Source organism: Ursus americanus, chromosome 8, assembly GCF_024610735.1.
Source record: "Ursus americanus isolate L20-20 chromosome 8, mUrsAme1.1.p, whole genome shotgun sequence".
Classification (NCBI taxonomy): domain Eukaryota; kingdom Metazoa; phylum Chordata; class Mammalia; order Carnivora; family Ursidae; genus Ursus; species Ursus americanus.
Window position 1 is genome coordinate 60,772,725 of NC_142134.1, and position 10,948 is coordinate 60,783,672.

At 35.8% G+C, this 10,948-nt stretch overlaps 1 pseudogene; it reads right to left on the minus strand.

The window, feature by feature from the left end:
- Window positions 1-10,406: 10,406 nt before the first annotated feature.
- LOC123793467 (U6 spliceosomal RNA) lies at window positions 10,407-10,522 on the minus strand (annotated as a pseudogene).
- Window positions 10,523-10,948: the final 426 nt, after the last annotated feature.

The window sequence follows — 10,948 nt, forward strand, 5'->3', positions numbered from 1 at the left end:
TGTGTAAGTTCCCCTAATAAACCTATGTTTCAATCACTCTCTCCAGGTCATCTGTTTGGCCTCGCCAGACCATCACCCACTCTTGGTTTTAGAGTCTTCTGGGCTGCAGCTACACAATATGATGTATAATAATTATTTATTTATACATTATATAAATAACGAACACTGATTTAAGTGGTGGGGATGGATGTGTGAGTATAGAGCAGGAGCTAAAGAAATAAGTCTGTGTGTATGTAAATTCACTTTAATTAGACCCAGACAGGGGCACCTGGGTGGCGCAGTCGTTAAACGTCTGCCTTCGGCTCAGGGCGTGATCCCGGCGTTCTGGGATCGAGCCCCACATCAGGCTCCTCCGCTATGAGCCTGCTTCTTCCTCTCCCATTCCCCCTGCTTGTGTTCCTTCTCTTGCTGGCTGTCTCTCTCTCTCTGTCAACTAAATAAATAAAATCTTTTAAAAAAATAATAATAATAATTAGACCCAGACAAATTTAAATACATAATACTATAAAGTGGTGATTTACATCATATTAAAAAAACTGCTGATAAAGTTCTCATGACTTTTACATTTCATGAAAACCTCTTGAATAACTTTTGAATGTTCCAACTGTGAACATTGATCTATCTCTGGCCTATGCCAAAAAGTTAGCTCTGTATAAAACATCAGTCTTCAGAGGTATATCTTTGCTTTTCTTAATGATCGGTTTAATACAAGTAGTTAACTCATCTATAAAACTGGAAAAACTTCCCTGTGGCATAGGTTTGGGAAGCAATAAATAAAGACATCGTGTAAACATAGTAGAAGTGTGTGTGGTGTAATTAGTATTCATTTAACATTATCAATATTATAAACTGTATTAGAACCCCTTTGTTAGAAAGTAACATATAATAGCATCATCTGGCTTACACCCTGGAAGTTACATTTTTATAGCGATTTAATGGATTTCATGGAAAATATAGCAGGTAGACGTATCTGGCTTCGGAGAGCCACAAGAGCCCTGGAACATGTCATGGATTTTTTTCCCATCTTATTTCTGTGTGCCTCTTTGTAACTTCTTCAGCCCTATTTCTTTGGGCCCCATCTTCTCAACTTTCTATATACATGGTAAGATACATGGCTTATTCATAAATATTAACATTATATTATTTGGTTCTTCTATGTCTCAAAATCAAAATCTCAAATAAGGAAGCCTGGCCTCACGTGGGTTAAAAACTTTGTCCTTGGGGCGCCTGGGTGGCACAGCGGTTAAGCGTCTGCCTTCGGCTCAGGGCGTGATCCCAGTGTTATGGGATCGAGCCCCACATCAGGCTCCTCCGCTATGAGCCTGCTTCTTCCTCTCCCACTCCCCCTGACTGTGTTCCCTCTCTCACTGGCTGTCTCTATCTCTGTCGAATAAATAAATAAAATGTTTAAAAAACAAACAAACAACTTTGTCCTTGTGGGACAGCTACTGAGGCCTCATGGGTAGGTGTTTGTTGGGGTCATTTAAGCAGGTAACATAGGCAGACACATATAAAGTATTCAAAGGCATGTGTGTGTGTGTGTGTGTGTGTGTGTGTGTGTGTGTGTGTGTGTGTATTTATTTATTTATTTTTACTATAAAGACAGAAAACTAAGCTGCAAAGATTCTGTTCTTCAAAACCTTCATTTTTCTGCTTCTCCCTCTCAGTCCCTCTCTGCTCTCTCTCTCTCTCTCTCAAATAAATAAGTAAAATATTTTTTAAAAAACCCTTCATTTTCTCCCAAGCTAAACATTGCTCATTTTCATAGAAGAAAGGTCATAGTTAAATCCCTTTAATCATGAAAACAGGTAAAGAGAAAATTCAGAGTCATATAACAACACAATATCAGTTTTGTCCCAATAATGTTAAGCCTCATTTTGAAAAAAAATCATGTAGCTACACGGTCCTATAATACACTGCCCAAGCCCCAAGAACTGACTTCAAATCATGGATGTGTTTTCTCCTCAAAATTTATTTCAGAATGGAATGTTTGGCTGCTCTTTCTCTTTCTTCATGAAAGAGATGAAAATAGGGCACATTTTTTTTGCCCTGTTAATTTATATTTGTGTTAATTTGAATTTTCAGCTCATCTTTCCTTTTTCTTCCAGCGCACTCAAAAAAATGATTGGAAAGTGAATCACTTTTTTTTGCGTCTGAATTATGACTAACCTTAACTTTTTCCCCAAGCAATTACAACCTAGTTTATAAATTGGATTTTAAGAAAAGAAATGAGTAGCAACTTGAGGTTTCTTATAGTGTTAAATAAAGCATCTATTCTATAAAATTTTAAAATCTTACTTAAACATTATATAATCACATAGAAGAGAAAACAAAAAAATAAATAAAAATGGTGGTAGTAGACTGTATAATTATGTGTTACCTACCCACAAAAAGAAGAAGACCCATTCCAAAAAAAAAAAAGTAAAATTTTATTTTCATTCCTCAATTTACCCTCTTGGCCAAGGTATAAAGGAATTACACGTATATAATAATCAGGAAAATTAAGAGAGGACAAAGTAAACAGAAATGACTGATAAAGTCACCATAAGTTGATGCTAGCATAATAATATACAGGAAGAATAATTTCAAATATAATTTCGAATTTTGCTATAAGTATAAGCTTATGAGATCATAAGTATCTCACTTTTGATCAGACTTATCAACCTCAGCACTATGGACATTTTGCGATAGCTACTTCTTTATTATGGGAAACTGTCCTGTTCATTATAAGATGTCGTTCCTGGCCTCTATGCATAGATGTCAATAGAACCCCACCTCCCCAAGTTGTAACAACCAACAGTGTCTGTAGACATTGCTAAATTTACCCTAGGGAGCAAGTCAATCTATTACAGAATCACTGCTTTAGTTCAATTCCTAAAATTAACCTCAAAAGTTGAGCCACGTGAATATAGAATAGTCATAACATTATGAAACTAATATGTTAGGAGTTGCAGAAAACAAACAGTAGGTATATGTCTTCAACAAACATTATTAATTGAGAGAAATAATAGTCAGATCTAAATCTACCGTAAATCTCTGAAGAATACCACAATTGAAAAAATCAAAATGTATATGAAAGCCTCCCTAACATATATGAAAAACTGTAAAGAAATTCTGCGAATTTTGAAAACTAGGGGAAACGCTTTCTTCAGTCTATTAACTAGCACAACAAATATTTCAAAAAAAGATAATGTAAAGTAGCTACACATTTTTCACATTATCACCAGCTTAGAAGATAAAAATGACAAAATATACTCTTAATTATATCAATTAACTACAAATTGAATGATAAGTTTTGCTTGAAACCATTTATTTTCGACTTTAGAAAGAGGGCAGTGGTTAAACAATAATTATTCTAATGACATAAAAACCATGAAGTAGAGCTTGTTTATAATTATAACTCCAGACTTTAGAAATTTAATCATTAAGAAATTTTATGTCCAGAGATTTCATGTCCATGGACATCTTGGTTTGCTATTAATTTTAAGCCCATTATTTGTATTTGCTTTGCATTTTTTATTCCTAGAAAAGTCCAATTCTGATGCCACATGGTGAAGAAGACACTGCACTTTGTTTAACATAATGTTTTAGAAGTCTTTTCTTCCCTAACCAACATAGTAACCAATCCAGCCCCACAGAGATTGAAGCTATTATTAGCTTCAGATATTTGTCAGATGAGCATTTTTTTGAAGATTTAATTTATTTATGTGAGAGAGAGTGAGAGCAAGAGAGAATGAGCACAAGCTGGGTGAGGGAAGGTGGGAGAAGCAGACTCCCTGCTGAGCAGGGAGCCAGATGCAGAACTCCATCCCAGGACCCTGAGATCACGAGCAGAGCTGAAGGCAGATGCTTAACCGACTGAGCCACCCAGGTGTCACTAGCATTTTCTTTTGAAAGTTGCTTTTCTTAAAAAGAAGATACAGTGCTTGTTTATTTGTCCATGAACTAACCAAAAAAGTAGGTTAACATTACAAAGGAACAAAGGAAAATGTAATTGCTTGTTTCTTGTATGATATTCATCAGCAAAAAAATATTTTGAACAAAACTATTAAAAAGATAATATTTTATTAACTATAAAAATTGAAAGAGGCTGGAGAAAACACAATAAGATTCTTTTCAAAGAGCTTATATTTCATGCACGGATATCTTTTTCTTTCTTTTATGTAAGGCATACGCCAAAGTGAAATCCTAAGTTATGCTCTTCGCTGGTTAGGTTTTTGTTGTGTTTGTATTTTGTTTTTTATTTTATCTCTGTATAAGGCTTTTGCTGAAACTAATATCTAGAAGAATTAGTCAACAAACGAGAATAGTGTCTAGTATGTGCCATGTGTTGTGTTAATTGACTTATAATTAATCACAGGAGGGGAGAGCATGGGAGATGGTTGCTCGTCTTAGAACAAAAAGTATCAGAATCAATTATTTGTGACTAGGAGGGAAGATTTTTTTCAATTAGGATAAATCTGGAAAAATTATTTCCAGGAAAATTTCAGGGGTATAAGCCACTCCCATTGGTCCAGAGCTACAAATACCAACACGTTATATTTTAATTAAGACTGGGAAAGGTAAGTAAATAGATATGCAGCAACACCTTGCGGCCGGCACTTTGAAGAATGAACTGAAATGGAAAATTTTAGCCCTGGCAATAACGTAGAGAAAAAGAGGAGTACTGAGAACTATCAGAACAAAACATCTTTGGAAAATGAAAGTGGAGCAGCAATTACAGAAAGAGAGAGACTTCTCTGCAATCAATTTTTGGTTTTTTTTATAAGTAGGCTGCACACCCAGCATGGAGCCCAAAGCAGGGCTTGAACTCAAGACCCTGAGATCAAGACCTGAGCTGAGATCAAGAGTCAGATGCTTAACTGACTGAGCTACCCAGGCACCCCTCTCCGCGATTAAATTTAAAAAAAAATGGGGGCATCTGTGTGGCTCCGTTAAACGTCTGCCTTCAGCTCAGGTCATGATCTCAGGGCCCTGGGATCAAGGCCCATGCTGGGCTCTCTGCTTAGCGGAAGTCTGCTTCTCTCTTTCTCACTCTCTCTCCGTGTTCTCCATCTCTCTCTCTTTCTCTAAAATAATTAAATAAAATCTTTAAGAAAAGATACTTGATAAGAATAAGGAGGGAATGAGGCAAGAAGGATAAAGAGGCCATATATTCTCTGAAGTAGCTATTCTTTTTTTGGGGGGGGGTTAAGATATAGATTTAATGTGTAGTTAAGTCTGAGGTTTGTTCCTTTGAAATTAACTCAAATTTCTGCTTTGATGCTTATGAGCTTTCTTTTTCTTGAAATTAAAAACTTTGCTAAGGCTTTGCTAAGATTAGAAGTGAGGATCCCTCCTTAATACCCGTCACCAGCCTACCCCATTCCCCCACCCCCCTTGAAGCAGCTATTCTATATGAAATTGTGTGGCTATCAAAAAAGCATAGAATCAGCAGATTATCCAGAGCCAGAATAAGATGTTGAGAACTGACCAGGGCTTAAGGCACATCCTTAAGTCACATCTGTTTAGAGCTTACAACTTAAATGAAGTGTACTAATTTTAAATTTGATATTTTTGATAAACACACCTATACATACAATATTATGTATAATATACACACATACATACACAAACACTAATATATATAAATTCTTAGGTTAAAAGGGTAAATTGCATATTCTCACTTGATCATGAGGATGTAGTAAAGACTGATGGATCCATTTTAAATTCTAAAAATATCTACAAAAGACATGAGATGGATGTTTGACGTGCATACACTGGCTGAGGAAATTGCAGCAAATGTGGTATCCAGAATGAAAAATGCAATTGAGTGTTATCCCACAGAATAGTTCCATAACAAAACTTAAACTTTTCTATGTGTCGTATGTTGTATCAGCGCCCCTCCAATTGTGTTCCCACCCACGTTAGCATCGTCTGGGAAACTGGCAGACAATACAAACATCAGGATCCACACGAGTCCTTCTGAATCAGAACCTCTATGGTGTGGGCCCAATAATCTGGGTCTCTATGAACTCCCTAGTTGATTCTGATACACACGACAATTGAGAATCACTGTCTGTAAAATACTTTGGGGCACGCTAATCCCCCAAAATGTAAAGAAGCGTGTTGCAAAACACACTACATCACATAAAGTAGCAAGAAACAAATGGGATAGTAACGCCCTTCCAGAAGGTCCTAATTCCTGGAACTTCAGGTAGACTTAAATCAAGGAGCTGCTCCCCAGTACACAGGGATTCTTAGGTTTTCCTCAGAAAATGGTGTGGGGAGTAGTTTTCATGGAGTACCTGAAGTTAACACTGTGAAGACCCATGACATCAAAAGTCAGATGCTTAACCGACTGAGCCACCCAGCTCCCCCCTAATTGTTACTACTTTTAGACAAACAGCTACAAATGAGGTGGGGCTGAACAGGAATTGATTTGAAAAATTAAATAGCCATTTTTACTTTCTTATTCTATACAAAATAATACTACTATTTAGTAGTTATTATGCTATTTTAAAAATGCTCAAAACTATTGCTTTAAGATTATAACTAGAATTATCATCCTGCATGTTTACCATATTTTTCAGGGTTCACCCTTACCATCCCCTTTGAGTGAAAGGAGTATATTTTAATTTCTATTTCTTAACATCTCACTTTAATAACTGACATTCACTCCAAGATCATATTGATTTACTCTTTAATCTGTTCATTCATTCATTCATTCATTCATTCATACATTTTTTTTTCATTTGTTCTTTTGATGAGTCCCCCCCCCCCCAAATGCAAATCCTTACTTTAATCTAGGACATAATTTGTACCTAGAGGTCAAAATTATTTCAAAACTGCTTGTTTTAAACTATTTAATCTCTTGTCATTTTTAGGTCTTTTCCACACCTATAAGATGCTAAACAGGTCTTTTCATGTTTCAATATGCCTGTAGATACTAAAAACATTGCAATACAGAATTAAAAAATATACTTTTTCGTCACTTCAGAACGGTTAATATTTTTACCATCACTTGAACTGGTACGTTTATGTTTCATTTTTCTTTTTGATTCAAATATAACTTCTGAATTTGTTAAAAACATGTAAATAGTAATTGACGCCTATTTCTTCTCAATTACTAGAGTTCACCCATGTTTCCTTTTATTACTGGGTCCAAAGGGTGACCCCTTGTAGTTGGTGGGACCATGTGACGGATTTTTGCCTGTGGATCATGAATGGAAGTTATTTGTCTGGTGACACAGGCAAGAGCCTGACTGTAAGCTTCCAGGGTCTCTTCCTTTACCTTTGTGGTCATAGAGAACATGTGCTGACATTAAGAAGCCACAAAACCAAAGCACCCTGGCTCCCTGGAGGAACATTGTCTCGGAGAGTCCCTTGGACAAACAGTGCAATTCGTGTGAGAACTGAATCTTTACCATGTTAAGGCATCGTGATTAGGAGACTGCCTGCTACCTACCATATTACAGCCATCATAACTAGTAAAGTGTAGACATTGAAGAAAAAAAATTAAAAGCAGTAAAAGAGAATAAAGAAAGGAAAATCACTCCAGGTATTTCATATATATATGCATATATATGGTCATTAAATGACATTATTCTTTACACACAATTTTGTGATCTGCTTTTTGAGTTAACATTACCTCATGACCATTTTCCAAGCCATTAAATATTATTCCACAACATAATGTTTAATGACTGCATAGTATTATATGGTAACAGTCTATGAAAATTTATTCAATCAATTACCTATTCTTAGACTATTAGGTTGTTTAGAAATTTTTCTATTGCAAACTCTATTGCAATGAACAACGTTATAGTTCTATCTTAAGTATATCCACAATTATGCCTATAAAATAAGTAACTAGAAATAAAATTTTTGATGTGAATGTTATAAAATGCTAAGGCTTTTGCCAAATTACTTGCCATAAATGTGATAATTTACACCACCACTACCATAATGAGGAATTTTTTTCACTATTTTGAGTCACTTTTTAAAAATTCTTAATGTTAAAGATGCTAATTATATGAGAAACTGGGCACTTTATATTTTCCATGTCAAAAAAGTTTTAACTAGGGGTGCCTGGGTGGCACAGCGGTTAAGCGTCTGCCTTCGGCTCAGGGCGTGATCCCGATGTTCTGGATCGAGTCCCACATCGGGCTCCTCAGCTGGGAGCCTGCTTCTTCCTCTCCCGCTCCCCCTGCTTGTGTTCCCTCTCTCACTGGTTGTCTTTCTCTGTCAAAGAAATAAATAAAATCTTAAAAAAAAAAAAAGTTTTAACTTTGCATCTTATATATTTTTTGAAATTTAGGAAAACTTATCAACAATTTGTCAGCAATATTGGGAATTGGATTCGATTCAATTCGACAACTATTATTAAGTACTGACTATGGGTTGGTCATCTCCAAGGGACTGAATAACCCAGAATTAGATTGTTGTATAGAAATTTCAACTCAAGGGGCGCCTGGGTGGCACAGCGGTTAAGCGTCTGCCTTCGGCTCAGGGCGTGATCCCGGCGTTGTGGGATCGAGCCCCACATCAGGCTCCTCTGCTATGAGCCTGCTTCTTCCTCTCCCACTCCCCCTGCTTGTGTTCCCTCTCTCGCTGGCTGTCTCTATCTCTGCGGAATAAATAAATAAAATCTTTAAAAAAAAAAAAGAAAAAGAAATTTCAACTCAAAAACTTCAAGCCAGTTTTTTAAGAGATATTTTTAAAGCTTTGTCAAGTGGGGGCACCTGGGTGGCTCAGTCAGTTAAACATCCAACTCTTGGTTTCAGTTTAGGTCATGATCTCAGGGTGAAGAAATGGAGTCCCGAGTCAGGCTCTGTGCTCAGCGTGGAGTCTACTTAAGATCCTTTTCCCTCCCTCTTTCTCCTTCTCTGCTCCTCCCTTTGCTTAAATAAATAAATAAATAAATAAATAAATAAATAAATAAATAAATAAAATCTTAAAAAAAAAACCCAAAACTCGGTCAACTTAAGTGTTCTAGGTCATTTACAATTTCAATTTCCTGTTGAGATGTAATATATGTAAGAATCTGTAGCCAGGCAATCCTATGTATATTGCCTTTAAAATTTTTTGGAAACTATTTTTTCTCTTGAGTCTAAATTATGCCTGGCAATGCATTTATTCTTATTTTTATCTTCATGTATTGGGTGCTTAGCATTGCCAAACTCATTTCAGAAGCATTATTTATACAATCCTTATTCTTCCTAGTTCCAATACTTGTAGAAAATTCTGGTTGTCTCAGTCTGGATCAAATTTCTATCTCTGATGGTATCTACTATAACAACAAGCTGTTTATATTGTATGAAAACAGCTTTTTCTAATGCAATTCTTCCAAAATTGAAGGATTGCCTCCAAAGACAGATGTATGCAAAGGTGGGTGGGAGGGGCATTCTTGGGCAGAAACCACACCACCATAAGTGTTTAATGCTCATCCCTCTAATTATTGTTCAGTAGCTCAATATACTTTTCTTATCATTACAAACATCACACTTGGTGGTCATTATCTATGTCATTTAAATTCTTGTATGCCTTTTTAACAAACGATAAGCTCTTTGAGTCCACCAACTGTGGATATCTTATTTACCAATGTGTCTCTGAAGCCAAGCACAGTATCTGACACTTAGTACGTTCTTAACAAATATATTTTGAATGAATGAATAAATAAAATAAAATATAATTAAATTAAATTAATAATATTTGGATATTGTTTTAGTAAAGTATATTTGCAAACCATATTTTAACATTTGCTTTTTAGGATATTTTGAAAGCAAATGGTATTCAAATAGATTAAACACATAGTTAATAAGTACCCACTCTGTGCAGTATTGAATCCTACACATTAAGGTTATAAAAATAACTAGACATTGTCCCTAATCTTAAGGATCTCATAGCCTGGCAGAAGAGGAAGTTTTTGACAGATGCACAATATACGATGGTAAGGAAAGTGGAAAGGATTCTGTGCCAGATTAAGAGATGGTACTACAGAATGAAATTCAACTCAAGAACAGTTTATGCAATAATCTAGTTCATTCCACCAACGAAAAGGCATGGACTGACAATCACGTGTTTCTTTGAGAAGAAGACTTCAGAAGGTCAAGTTTGGTTCCAGATTCTTCATGTTGGACCTGCATAGGAAAAGTGATAATGCAAACAGTAGCACAACATATATCTATATCTACCTATATATTTTTTTAATTTAAATTTAGTTAATTAACATAGAGTGTATCATTAGTGATTCACCAGTTGCATGTAACACCCAGTGCTGATTACATCAAGTGCGCTCTTTAATGCCCATTACCCGGTTACCCCATTCCCCACCAACCCCTCTTCCAGCAAGCCTCAGTTCCTTTCCTGTAGTTAAGCCTTGTCTCCTATGGTTTGTGTTCCCTCTCTGATTTCATCTTATTTTAAAAAATATGGAACACTTCACAAATTTGTGTGTCATCCTTGTTCAGGGGCCATGCTAGTCATGCTAATCTTCTCTGTATTGTTTCAATTTTAGTGTATGTGCTGCCCAAGCGAGCATTCTATATGTGTTTTCATATATCACAATGTACGTTGTTGTTGTTGTTTTGAGGCATAGCACTTCGACTCTTAAAAATGACTTCACCAAATTATTTCACATTCTTCTTTTTGTCAGCTTATAAATTTTACTGAACTATTCCTATTATTATCCCTGTGCACACCAAAACCACCACACTGCATGCAATGTGACTGTTTGTGGTTAGATTGGTATAGAGAACAGAATTTTCTTCCGCTCAATGCTAGCTAATCCATCAGGATTGAAGTGAGTTTGTCTTCATCAGCAAAACTGTAATTAACCCAAAATATCTGAAAACTGTTACTGCAAGATGTCCACTGCCAAAATTGAGTTAATCAGAGCTAGATGTTTTATGTTTTATGAACTCTTTTTCATCATCATGTGAAAAGGCCAAAAAGGATAAGTACAAGA